We start from the raw sequence: 14183 nt of genomic DNA on the forward strand, positions 1-14183 counted from the left end.
ACTGAGAGGGGATCTCATCAATGTTTACAAATACCTTAAGTGTGGGAGACAGAGGGATTTGGCCAACCTCTTTCAGTGGTTTGTGGCGACAGGACAAGGGGCAATGACCAAAAAATGGATCACAGGAAGTTCCGCACCAACATGCGAAAGAACTTCTTCACAGTGAGGGTGACAGAGCACTGGAACAGGCTGCCCAGGGAGGTTGTAGAGTCTCCTTCTCTGGAGATATTCAAGGCCTGTCTGGATGCCTACCTGGGCAACCTGCTCTAGGGAACCTGCTTTGGCAGGGGGGTAGGACCTGATGATCTCTTGAGGTCCCTTCCAACCCCAACAGTTCGGTGATTCTGTGATTCTGTGAAATAAGTTCTCAGCCACTTTGGCCTCTTGAGCTGCACTGTTTGCATCACAGCAGTGACCAACTCATGTGGTCACCAATGTGTAGCTCAAAACGACAGCTTTATCAAGTCAGTAACTTGACCACAACAAGAGGAAGATGCACTTCTCATACTTTTACACAGTTTTTCCCATATTACTGCTAAAACTGCCCCTGGTGGTTTTGCCACTTAACTCTATGACCCTATATAACACTACAGTGTGGCCCTATTTGAGCATCATACTTCTGCCATGAGGTTTGCTGGCTTCCCCCCATGAATCAGGCACACAGATCACAAATAAGCCCTCCATTAAATAGTCCTGTGAAAGGTCTCCCTGTTTAGGATCATCTTGTCTGGCTGCTCAATATCAGAACGATGGATTATAAAACTTATGTTTTCTCTTCCCATTTTGGAGTTAATTTTGGTGGAACAAACCCTGTCAGAGCAATATAGATGTACAGGCAGGTTTTGAGCTCAGAAATCTTGGCCTGTCTAGTCCTGTTGAAACACGCTGGAGAATTCCTACCAAAGGTATGAAATTAGTTGATTCAAGCACACAAAAGAAAAATAGTCAAAACAAGAGTTGTTTGAACCCAAGTGGATATCAGAGGTACTTGAAACCTTAGTGAAGATCTTTTCCTGAGAGAGGGCATCTGTAGACGTCTCATGCCCTTGACTAGTCCTTTTTATTAGAAAGACAGGGTAGTTCATTTATGGTGGAGCTGTGGAGAGCAGTCAGTTCTTTTGTCTAACAAAATGACACATGAAGGAGAAGAGATGATGGCAAAACTGGGGATGTGTTTGTAGAACCACAGCTCAGATATTTTCAAGACATGGCAGTCTCAGGTGTTCTCGGCTAACAGTGTACCCCTTAGAGCTGATCCTCTGGTTCCTGGTGGTCAGGTTAGTCTGAGTTGTTGCTCACCTGGTCTGGTCTTTCTTCTGCATTACTCTGTGAGCAGCCAGCACAAGCTGCAGCTGCAGTATCTCCTTGTTGCATGAATGTCGTGCAGTATCTCTCTCCTAAGTAACAGGGAGAGACTCCACATGGCTGATACGCCCCTGAGTGTTGACTGTTATGTTAGAATACAAGGTTTCATAATGTTCAAAACATTCATGAATCCCACACTGCAATAAGGGCATCATGAAGAGTTACTTTCAAAACACCAGCAAGACCAGTGCAGTTCTTTCACCTTTGCTCTCCCATTTGGAAATGGTTTCTCATCCTACTCAAATGGCCTATTGCATGTAGCAGAGAAAGAAAAAAAAAAGAAACAACACACATTGTTTTTCCCTTCCAAAGCCTTCCCAGCAGGAAGCCACAGTCACACCCCCTGTAGTAGCTTTGGGCACTTCTGTCACGCCACAGTGGGACGGAGCCAGCCACCCGCAATGCCTCCCTGTAGCCCTCATGAAAGGCTGAGCAATGGCTGCCCACCTCAGCCCTCAGAGTCCCCACATCTTGGTGGTGCCTTGGGGACAAAAAAAAGTTAGCTGAAAGGTATGGAAAACTGGGTCTTGATAAGTACCTGTTTCACTGGTTTATATATGAAGCCATTAAAATAAGATTTTGAAAGTAGTATCCATGGAGAGGAAGATGTCTCAGTAACGAGATCGTGATATGAAAAAATATGAATAAAAACAGGATAAAAACACTTGTAAGTATTTTATTTTAGTATCACCGAGGCTTGGAAATGTAGAGAATCCTCCTCATTGAAAAGTGGCCTTGCAATTCATAAAAATCCAGTGCGTGAGAAGCAGAAGTGTCTTTTGCACTTCGCAAACCAGGCTGGGCTGCGTTTTATGCTCCCAGTTAACTCTTGCTCGGTGCATGTTCTGTTCCTCTTCTAGATGGCGCCAGTGTCTCGCTCCTGAGTTTTGCATCCCCTTCTGCTAACTTTTGACAACTGCTATTATTTATCTCACTCTTGACTTCATGGCTTAGGATGTTTTCTGCAGATTTTTTTTTTTAATACTATTTTTTTTAATATCTAGTTTATGCTTTATTATTGTTGTATGGAACATACTGGCTTACATAAAATATGAAAGAAGATTGATGACATTATTCCAACTTTTCTATAGCCTGGAGTCTTTTCTCCACTCTGCAGCATGGCCCTGTAGTAACAGACACTGTAAGAGCAGAATGGAGCCTGTCTGTACCAAGGCATCCCAACTCACATATTTGGATGAGATCAGGGATGCTGCTTGGTTCACCTCCCTACAAAGCAGGTTTTGGGGTGCCCTTTCACATGTAATTGATGCAGTGAAATTTATCCTTATATGTCCCTGCAGTTGTTTCAAACCTCTTTACTGCCTAATGTCAGTTTGTTCTCCCTGAAGGACTGATGCCTCTGGTTATGAACTGAAATCAGTTTTCCCATGTTCCAGCTGTTTCAAGAAGAACTGATAGCTTTTAATTTCAGACGCATCATGCAAAGACCTAGGAAAAGGTGCTGTTAGCTCTAAAGATCTATTATTTTTAATAACATTTCTAATACAAGGGTTATGTTGCTTTGTAAATTGTGGAACAACTTTTCTGTTGGTCTACCTACCCTGGCTAACAGATTTATGATTATATTGCTTTGCCAGTCAAAATCTTCCTCTGTCACAGGGTTTTTTATATCATGTGTCATCCAAAAACCACTCAGTACCCCGAGTGCCCTCAGTAGAACTGGGATTTTCTGGCCTTTCAAGTGGGACCACTGAAACAAGAAGGAGGATTTTGCAGCACACCTGAAGGTTAATTATGGTTTGCATCATTTTGATTTCCTTCTGGAGCTCATTCCACATTGGCAACCCTGCACTGAAAACATCTGTCTGTGACTCAGCGTCTTGATGCTGAGATTTGTTTCAGCAGACAGCAGCAGCCTGGGTGGCTCAGGGGAGAGGTGACATTGCTGCAGTGGGTCTCCATGGTCTGGACCCGAGGCTTTTCTGCCCCATCTCTGGGATGGGCATTACGCCTCAATGCCTCAGCCTTGGTAATGCTGAGGGCCTGCTATTTGCAGCCCTGCAGCTTGCCTTTTACTCACAGCTCTGCAACCTCTCTCCAAAGTAGCTTAGGCAGCATTTTCCAGAGCTTCTAAAGCAGTGTTTTTTCCCTTGTTGTCCTCATGCTCTTCTCATTTTTCATGTTTTTTTCATGGCTTTGCACCTGCAAACCCAGATATTGTTGTTATGATGGGTTTTCACAGGAAGCAGCCACCACTGGTGTGAGATTCACACCTTATTTCCCTCCTTTCTTACCTTTCATTTTTGAGCTTTTTAGTTTAGAGAAAACCAGGAGGATGCTCATCTGGGTCTGCTCTTCCCAGGCGGTCAGTCAGAGAGTTTTCGCTTTTCCTCTCTGCCCTGTGGGCCTTTTTTTTTTTTTTCCTCCTAAAATAGCTTTCATCATTAGCTGGAGACCCTGTAAATAAAATGGCAAGTGTGTGTCCCTGAATATTCTTCATGCAACATGGGGAAAATAGTCTTCTGCCATCTTACAGTCACACCCCTTAAAAAGACCCCCATGCTTGAATCGTGTGATGTATCAGGAGTCCATGCTCTCTCTTCTTACATATATTATATGCAGAAAGAATATTCATATACATAAAAGGAATTTCTGAGTTCAAACTGGACACTGCTTCATTGAAGCACATTTTCTTCCCAAAGCTACCTCAGTAAACAAAAGAGACTGGTTTAATCCAGGCGACTGCAAAGTGTCATAGGAACCACTCTACAGGTAGCAACTTGCTTTCTTCCTTTAGCAGGAACCGGCAGGGATTTTAGCAAACTGTGTGCATACAAATAGAGATCAAAGAGTACTCACACCCACAGCTCACACAGAACTCAATAAATTACTGGAATAGTTAAAAAACACATCCTTAATCAAATAGCAAATGGCAAAATTATATGACAAGTAGGCATCCAAAGAACTCATTAAGAGGTAGAGCAAGAACCAGCATGTCTGAAATTCAGCTCACCCTATTCACACAAGACCAACTCACTTTGAAAGCGGCATTGACACATCTTAGAGAAATGATTCCAAGTCATTTTTCAGGTATTTTTAGTATTTTTATAACATGATTGCTCATTTTTCCAAACACACATGGGAGAAGGCTGACCTTTTCAAAGATGAACCGATGCTTCACTATGAACAGGTCTCTCTAACAGATGCTTTGCCACCCTGTGGCTCACATTGCATGAAATCTGTTGAGAAAAGCTATTAAAGCCAGTGACAAGAAGGGGGATGAGACATGTGGGTAACAAATTATCCAGTTTTACAGGAGGTATTTAAGCTCGTGGGTACTGTGGCTGGATGTGGAGGCATTCTGGCTGCATTTACATAAGATGCTTGTGTGGCTTCTGTAGGACAGCAATATGTGACTTTCTCAGGAGACTGCTTATGAAACCCCCAGCTTTGCCCATAATCTCCAAGAGTAAGGTGAGCAGAGGTGTTAAGCCTGGCAGCAGAATTAGGTTTTGCTTTTAGCGAAGATAAAATTCATGGTGCTTGATTATGTGTGTCTTGCATCTTGAATACTGATTCCCACATCCCATCCCACTCTTTCCTCACACCCATGTATAAATACCCAGGAAAAGTCATTCTCTCTTTCCTGTAGTCTAGGAGAGTAGTCTGTAGTGTCTGTGGGTGCTCCTGAGTTGTGCAGTTTTGGTCTCATGCTCGTAAGCTCCTTCCACAGAAGAAGGCATTCAGGGCTTTACTCTATGCCAGAGAAAGTCCTCGGTATGCACCGCTGATTTGGATCTGAATTTTGTGTTATCTGCTCTTGTCCTCTCTTCTTTGAGCAAGTCACCTAGGTGAAAACAATGATCTTGTATGCTGAGACACAATATGGACTAAGCCCTTCTCGGTACTTCCAAAATACATTAGAGACTGGAATTTTACTCAGTTGTACCTACCCTTTGTCAATGGTGTTAGTAGATGATAAGACAAAAGGCACACTTGAATTTTGGAAATAGCATGGACTGCTTGGACTAAATTTGCTTTCAAACATTTATATTATAAAGTTCTTCAGAGACTGCATGGTAGTTACAATCTACTCTTAGAACCAAGAAAGAAGAAATATACAATCAGTGAAAAGGTGAGGGAAGTTTGTATTCTTCAAGTCAACATCTGTTTTGAGAAAAACAAAACAAAACAAAACATGTAAGAGTTGCTAGGATATAATGTACATATTGATGAGGTCAGGAGAAAGAGAGTTCTCAGAACTGCCTGAGTAATCCACACGAATTTGAGTCTATCAGTTCAATCCACCAGAGTTAAATGCAGGTAGAAATCATTTTATTTTCAGTTTCTGGTTCCTGTAGAGGGTGTTGAAGTACTTCTTAATGCAGACTGTCTGTATGTTTATTTTGCTGGTTCATAAAACTGCAGAAGACAGTAAAACACATACCCTGAAACCATAAACCTGCCTTCAGTTCTATGCTCAAATCATCATGGAGACTTGGTTTTCAGAATTTAGTCCTCCATCGACATAGAGATATTCTTGAACCTGAAATGCAAGGAGCACTGTAAAAGACCACTGTCCAAATTTTTGGCCCTTTCAAGCTGAACTGCTGCTACTCCAAAGTCCCATTTCTTTAGAGCACTCTGGCGCTGCTGGCCTATTTTGTTCAGTGGGCTGCAGCACTCAGGCTTTTTTGACATTAGAAGAAAGCACTGGCTCAAAGACTCTGTCCCTTCTGACAGACAAGAATCTGTCACCTCTCAGATCATCCTTGACATATAACCTCTCACCCATGATAAAATCAGCAAAGCCCATCACTCTTCATTAGGACTGGCAAGGAGAGAGTGCAAACACATAACAAACCTTTGCAACATTGTCCTGAAGTCTTGTGATGGTTTGGGAGCTGACATGCTGGACATGGAATAACAATTACTTGCGATAGAATACTGGAAGGACTATTTTAGGTGCCATGTAATTTACCCATTGAGTTAATGACCAGAAACAAGTACATTTAAAAAGAAAATACTGCATTTAAGAATCTGTGTTCCTTTGCCTTAACTAACACTCATGTATTCTGCAGTCCTTGTCTTCCTGGACATTTCAGGTAGGCAATGCTGTTACCAGTATGAGAGTGTGGGAAGGAAACACTGTAAGTGAAAGCACTTCTAGATACTTCCCTAAATAGATGCGTTTTACATTTTTAAAAAATGTTTTCCAGCACTGTTTTCTTTACCCTTATGAAGATGACCTCTTAGGAGAAGTTTTTTCCACCAGAAGACTGTAGAGGCAAGGTCTACAAAGTCTCAAATATTACTTTCTTTTGGCATATGATCATCATGATACAAAAGCCCAAACTTATTTCAAAATTAATATCCTTACATTTTATTCACTTTCATGGTTTTCTCACTGGAGAGGCCACAGTATTCATATGTACCAGGAATGAATGCATATCAATTCACTTCAAACAACCTCTGTTACTGCATCGGTAAGTAATTTTGCCTTGAAAAGAGACCCTTTCCTATTTGGCAATGCATACACCAGACATCTGTAGAGTTTTTGCTTTCTGATTGCTTAGATCAAAGTCATTAAGCCACTTCCTGAAGGCTTTTTTTTTGCTTTTGCTAAGAAGTTGCTAAGGACAACCAGCCTTCAAACAAAAAACATCCAGGTGGATTTCAGCAGGTAAAGATTTGGTTTAGCATAGGTGTCCCAGCTCCTCACAGTCAGTTGCACTCTAAAATAAACCAGGCAGGTCCTTCAGCTCCTTTTGAGAGTTTTTCAATATTTTACGTACTTAAGAAAGTCGTACTGTAAACTGGGGTTTGTGCACGTACCTTGATTAGTGAAATCTCACTTCATCCCCTGACAGAGGTGCAGTCATATGCGAAAGACACAGAAGTGTCAGTTCAAGCCTTGCTCTGGGCTCAAAATGAAGGTTACATAAATAAAGTAGTTGGTTTTTCAGACCGGAGAGCCAAAAACGGGTGGACTGTGAGATTGGCAATCACTTTCCTTTGTGCTTTCCTTGCTAGTGTCACTGGGATACTCTGGTCACCTCACCTCCATAGGTTACCTTGGCTCAGGCAAATAATTCTTTAGCCTCCAAGCACCGTCCTATGCCAACAGGCAAGCATTTGTGGGTCACCACAAACAAAATGTAAACAGGCACCCTGTATATTAACTGAAATGTTGTTTATCGTTATTCTGGTATTGTTTTCTCCGTTGTGATGGAATCAAATCATGGTCATAGTCCTGACGGTGTTCCCCACATACTCATTGCACAAAGGGCAAAAGGGAGTATGGACTCACTGACTAATTCGTTCAGTCCACTCCATTTGAAGTACAAATCAGTAATGTCTCCTACAGAAGTAGCTCCTTTGGCAGTCTCTCTTTTCCCAGAAATCTCCATATAGCTTTCCTCTCTTTTGACTTTAGTGGGAAATGCTTCAACCCCTGTCACAGTTGAATCATGCATGCATTGCCTAAGGGAGGGTGGTTTGGTAAGTTCTTTGTAATGGGCTCCTTGGAACAGATACTAAGAATTTATTCTTTATACTAAGAATAGGAATGCCTGGTTTCTTATGATTAGTGTTGGCACCTTTGTTTGGTAGGCAATCATTAGTATATTTTTCTGTATCTTCCTGCCAATGACCCTTTCTCTCAATTTGGATGCCTATTTTCTCATGATGTCATTTTTTATTTACTTGAGAAATCTGCTGTTTATCAGCTGTTCAAACCATTTAACATTGTAGACAATCTGGGAACATTTATGGTATGTGAGAACATCTCTGGGCATGCATTATTTCCCTGTTATTATGGACCATATTTCTCAGAATAACTGTTTCATAGACTCTTGCTCTTCCCAGGGGTCTCTATTTTTAAATTTACCAATGGGAAGTTTTTCCCAGTAAATACTATCTAAGGTTTGTATTTCTTTTCTACTGTAAATGCTACTAGTGTTTCCTGCCCGTCTCAAATCTTAGATGCTCAGAGCCACTGGTAAGTGCTGTTAGAACCTCCTTGTCACCGTACTTGAGAAGATCCCAGGGATGGGTTTCAGGGGCACAGTACTCAGATGACCCTGCTGCCATTCTCCTGCAGTCTCAGCTGCTGAGGATATTTCTTTGTTCACTGGATTCTCCCAGTGTACCCAGTCCTGGTCAGCATTCAGCACATGCCTTGCAGTAAACACAAAGGGACCATTTCCTCGATCTCCGATGACTCTTCCTTTGTTTTTCTCCCTACTGTGCACCCTGTTTTGTTGGGGTCTCCTTTCTCTCGCTGCACTGCAGTCATCCTTCCCTTCTAGACTTTCTGCTCAGCTGCTATTTTCTTACTTCTATCTATCTGTCGCAGGCCTTCTTTGATTACCTTCCCACAGCTGGACGAAATCTAGTAACAGAACTATTCTTTTCTTTGTGTCTTGATTTAAGAGCTCACCAGCAATGATTTACATGCCTTGGGTCTTGTCCTGCTAGGGACAGAATTTTACCAGTGCTGCAATCAGATGCTCATATCCAGAATCACAGAATCACAGAATTGTAGGGGTTGGAAGGGACCTCCAGAGATCACCAGGTCCAACCCCCCTGCCAAAGCAGGTTCCCTAGAGCAGGTTGCCCAGGTAGGCGTCCAGATGGGCCTTGAATATCTCCAGAGAAGAAGACTCCACAATCTCCCTGGGCAGAAGACAACCCAAGATACCTAAGACAACCTTCAAAGGAGCCTAATTCTTCCTCCTTCTGAATTACCCTGGGCACCAGAAGCCTTATCCTCTCCCAGGTACTATTCTGAATGATAGCATCCAAGGTTTCACCACGCCCAGCTTTACCACCGTAGGCCCTGAAAAAATAAGTCATTGAAATCTCAGTATTCTTTCATAGCTGTGTTAGCAGCAGTCCACCTCTTTCTATTGCAGTCCTCAATTTATTAATCCTTTTCCAAATGTTCTCACATATAAGTGGACATCATTGCTGTGAATAAACCATAATTCGTACAAGAGAATTCCTCAGCTCTGTCAGTTCAGGTCTTAGCATTGATCTATGTACTTTGCTGTTCGGCCTGTATTTACCTATTGATTAGTAAGTCCACTGGAAGAGATCTCTGCCAGCCTTCTGAGCCCTTCCAGCTACAGCACTAGACATACCTGAATTAATCATCCTATACTGTTTGAAAAATATCTGCCCTTTTTTCCTCTTGCATCTTCCTGAGCTTCTTAAAGACTCCTTGTAACCTTTCAGAAATCACCTCTCTTAAAATTTCCTAGTGGCTATCTGCCTTTTTCCATGGATTTTTAACCTCTCTTAGAAAAGCATTTAATTTCCAACACAGACCAAGTAGTCTCCTGCTGCTTCAATAGGAATAGATTCTCCTGCATCAAAATCTACCTTTCAGGTTTAAATTAAACCCTATGTCTTTACGTTAAGGAATTAAATCCTTAATTAAGTCCTTAATCAAATCCTTCAGGACTAACTTAATACTGAAAAATTTTTACCTTAAGGTGGAAACCACAAGAATTTGAATCTTTATCCAGGAGTGCTCCGATACTGCTCTATTTCCTTTCCTACCCAGAAGGAAGTAGCTGCTCCCCTACCCTTCTCCAAATATCTCAGAATTAGGCTGCTTGCATAGAAGCCAGCCCTCCAGAGGCAGAGATACCTGTCATAGGGAGGAACAGCTGTAGCAGTGGGCAGTTTGATCATCACTTATGTAAACAGGTGAGGTCATAGCAGTGACATGCTTGCCAGGTGAACCTCAAAAGGTGTCTGAATCAGCTTCTATGAAATACTGGAGGTACTTGTGACCCATGTTGAGTAGGAAGCTGGAAGCTCTCTGTCCAAAATGCTCCTGGCACCTGGTGAAAGACTAGAAAGAGGCAGAGATGTAATTCCAATAATTGCTAGAGAAAATGATATAAAGGGGAGGCATAAAAATTCATTGACTATAAAGGATACTTCTATAGTAAAGGGGGTGTATACCAGACAGATGGACCTGATATAAACCATAAAGTAATCGTGCTGTTGACACTTCGACTTAAGAAGGTCACGGATCAGTATTTAAAAGGAAGTGTACATGATTTGAGATGTAGTATCCACTAGTGATGGATAATACTGAGTAAAAGATAGCACAGACTATTGCAATATTCAAATAGAAAATGTGGAAAAACAGATGAAGTCTGGAAAATGGGACAGAGAAATCGAAGTGGAAAATTAGAATGAGGATATCAATGTAATAGGTGTACCAGAAACCTGATGACACATGGTAATACTGGGCCTAAAGTATCCATGAACGATGTAGACACCTATGCTGATGGAGCTCTGCTCTATGTTAGAGAAAACTCTACTTGTGTTAATTACATGTTAATCTTTGTGGGTTGCAATTCCAGGTTTCTGAAAGAAAAATACAATATTAGTGTATCATATTATATTAACATATTGCAAATATGACTGTATTCGTATTACATTATTTTCTAGAATGTTTGCTATTATGTAGTAGTATGTTATTACTATAGTATTACATTATAGAATCACAGAATAGATGTAGCTGACAGGAATCTCTGGATATTGCTTAGTGCAAACCCCCTGCTCAAAACAGGGTCAGCTGGAGCAGGTTGCACAGGACTTCAAGAAGAAACAACATTAATGTACAGTCACTGTTACCATGGAAGAGCCATTTTGTAGTAGTGACCATGAGTTGCTTGGATTTACATTTGCAGGATTGACTGAAGCAAAAAAGCCCAAGGAAACGAGTAAGGTTCACTTAGAGCTGTTAAATTTTACAAAGGGGGAGTACACAAAAGTAAGGATGTTTATTAAGATGGTGTTTAAAAGGGCAGAATTGAGTCACTGTACACAACGTTGGGACCACTCAAGGATACCATACTGGAGCAAAAAAGAAAATGTCTTCTGCTAATCAAAAAAGATTTGGGAAGGCACAAAAGGAAGACAGCATAGATAAACATAATTGAAAGGCATGCAATTAAGACCAAGAAAGCTTCCTTCGGAAAGCTGAAGTTGTGACCAAATAGGGTGAATGGACAGATCCGTTAAGTTGTGCCTACGTGCAAAAATGCAGTAAGGCAGGCCAAAAAAACCTCCTCCTAAATCCCTCAAAAATCCAAACACTGGAAATTATTTATATATATATATATAAAATAAGGCATAAAAGTTTTTAGTAAACCCTAAAAACACAGAATGCAAAGCCTTTCAGAGGATTGTTTAGAATAGTATAGAACAGAACAGAACAGAACCAAACAGAACAGTTGGAAGGGACCTCTCCTCCCAGGACGTGCTCTCCAGCCCTCTTACCAGCTTTGTTGCCCTCCTCTGGATGCTTTCGAGGACCTTAATACCCTTTTTGGATTGTGGAGCCCAGAACTGCACACGATACTGTATCCAGATCACTGATAAGATGATGAACAGGACTGTCCCGAGAGCTTCAGGGCCCAGAAACCCCCTCAGACAACCCCTGGGGCCTTGTGTGCCTCACACTCTCCTCAGCACGAAGCCTGCTGCCACCACTGCCATTAGGGGTGAGTTGGTGTAACTCAATGATCAATGTGTGAAAGATGTGGGGGAAAATAGCCACAGGCAGGAAAAAAAACACACATATTTATTTGTACTTTTTGGATCTCTCTGCTGAGGAAGAGACTGAATAGCTCTTCTTGCAGAGGGTTTATCAGAGGACATGTCTCAATTTGAACTAAAAATGTCATGGAACAAGCAGACAGAATTAACAAGTCCCCATTTTTTGATCATTTTTATCTGAAGAGCATCAAAGGAGCTCCAGGTAGAAATCACCAAATTTCTCACTGTTAAGTGTAACTTTGCACTTACAGCTGTCTTAGTACCAAAGGAATGGAAGACGATTAATGAGAAAAATGGAACCACTAATTAGGAAACCTGACATGTATACTGGGCAAATTACTAGTAACTCTGTTAAAGAAACATTGAGAATTAGTGGATCTATGCATAAACTTGACATAGCAAGGAAGAACTTTTGCAATGGGAAATTGTATCACTCAAATTAATATTAGAGTCCTCTGAACAAAAAAACGTGTGAATAAAGGAGACATCGATTCAGCATACCTGAATGCTCAAAGGACATCAAAGAAGGTCTCTTGCCAAGGGGACCTTTTAAAGCAATTTAACAGCTGGAGGGTAGAAGAGAAGATCCTTGTGTGAATAATCAGGAGAGAAAGGGTCGAAGTAAATAAACAATTATTCTATTAATAACAAATATTAATAATATTAATAATTAAATAATATTTGTTATGCTACTGTGTAATATCCTACAAACGTTACTATGCCACTGTGTAAATCTATAATGCACAAATGTTTTTAATATTCTGTGGTGTATTGAGCTCCCCTGCTCAGTGGGTATTAAATTGGATGAGTTTCAGGGTTAAAAATGACCAAAGTGTGCAACGCCTTTCCCATACAAGGAATGAATGTGTAGGCTTGGGCTCTTCAGCCTGGGAAAGGAATGATATGGGGTATGTGATGTGGGGATGATATGGGGATGTGGCAAATGTCTGCAAAACCATGGATTGCCTGGGAAGGGTGAACACACACATCCAGTCTGGAAATAAAAGGAAAATTGTCACCGATGGTAATGCCAGAAAGCTGTATGCTGTCTTCCAAATGCACCACTTTTTTCTGTATAGGATTGAAGGGTCATCAGTAGAGATAAATGGGAGCCAGATTCAGAATACACAAAAGGAATTGTCTTTGCTAAAATAGATGCAAGGTGGCAGAATACTAAGGGGAAGTGCCAAGTTTGCTTTGTTCCTAGTCTCCTCTGTTAGCCACAGGTGGAGATAGGATGCTGGCCTAGATAGATCCTCATTCCACATCAGCCAGTCCTTTCTTCCTACATAGGAAGAAACATTTTTTTCTGCTCTTTTTCAGTACAAAACTAGGGAGTAAAGAAAAGTTCAAAAGTTCAAGAGAGATGAAATGATATGCTTTTCACTCATGTAACTCTACTATACTTTTGTACATCTTTAATGCACACAATCTGATTCAGCAGCATATGTTTTCTATGATAAGCAGTTCAGCAGAGGAACTCTTCTGTGCAAGATGTTGTGGCTGTCAGGGGCTGGCATGGGCAAATTCACTGAAGAAAAAAACATCAAGGGTTATTGAATCTCCCACAGCAAATCCTTAAGCAAGAGGTATTGACAGCTGAAAGATTATTCTGGGGAAGCATCACTACATACTGACTTTTTTTTTTTTATTGAACTGCTCCACAGGTGCCCCTGGCTGGTCCCTGTCACAGACAGGGTACCAGGGAAAGGGAGCATTTTGTCTGTATGAGACCCATATGCATACATATGGGCCTGTGGAGTTTTCTAAGGGTGTATGCAGAGGATGCTGTACATAAAGCTGCTGACCCTACTGAAGCATTTAAGCTTTGCAGAGACGCAAGCAGTGAATTCTAAGACCTAGTAAGTCTGCTTGACATAAGAAAATGGCACTGCTATACCGATATGTGGAAACTTTTCTATTACCTTCAGAGGTTATAGTGACCATCCTTGATTATTAAAAAAAAGAAAGTAAAGACATGATACTATTGTTAAATTAGAACATTTGGGTTATTTTCTAGAATTGCATTTGATTAGTAGCGAAATGAAAGGTTTAAATTATCACGTAATGATGCTAAAATGATATAAGTGCTCAAACAAATTGGAGAAAAGTAATTTAGGTAGCTCCTAGGAATTATACTTACTATCTGACTGAATTCGCTTAAAAGATGCCTAGGAAATTAATGTGTAGAGTAGAGCAAATGAAGTGCAAAAGGCATATTAAAGGCAATGTTCTTTGGAGCTTTCCACAGAGTGATTTTTTTTGGAGACTGC

The sequence above is a fragment of the Cygnus olor genome, chromosome 1 (assembly GCF_009769625.2).
Source record: "Cygnus olor isolate bCygOlo1 chromosome 1, bCygOlo1.pri.v2, whole genome shotgun sequence".
NCBI lineage: Eukaryota > Metazoa > Chordata > Aves > Anseriformes > Anatidae > Cygnus > Cygnus olor.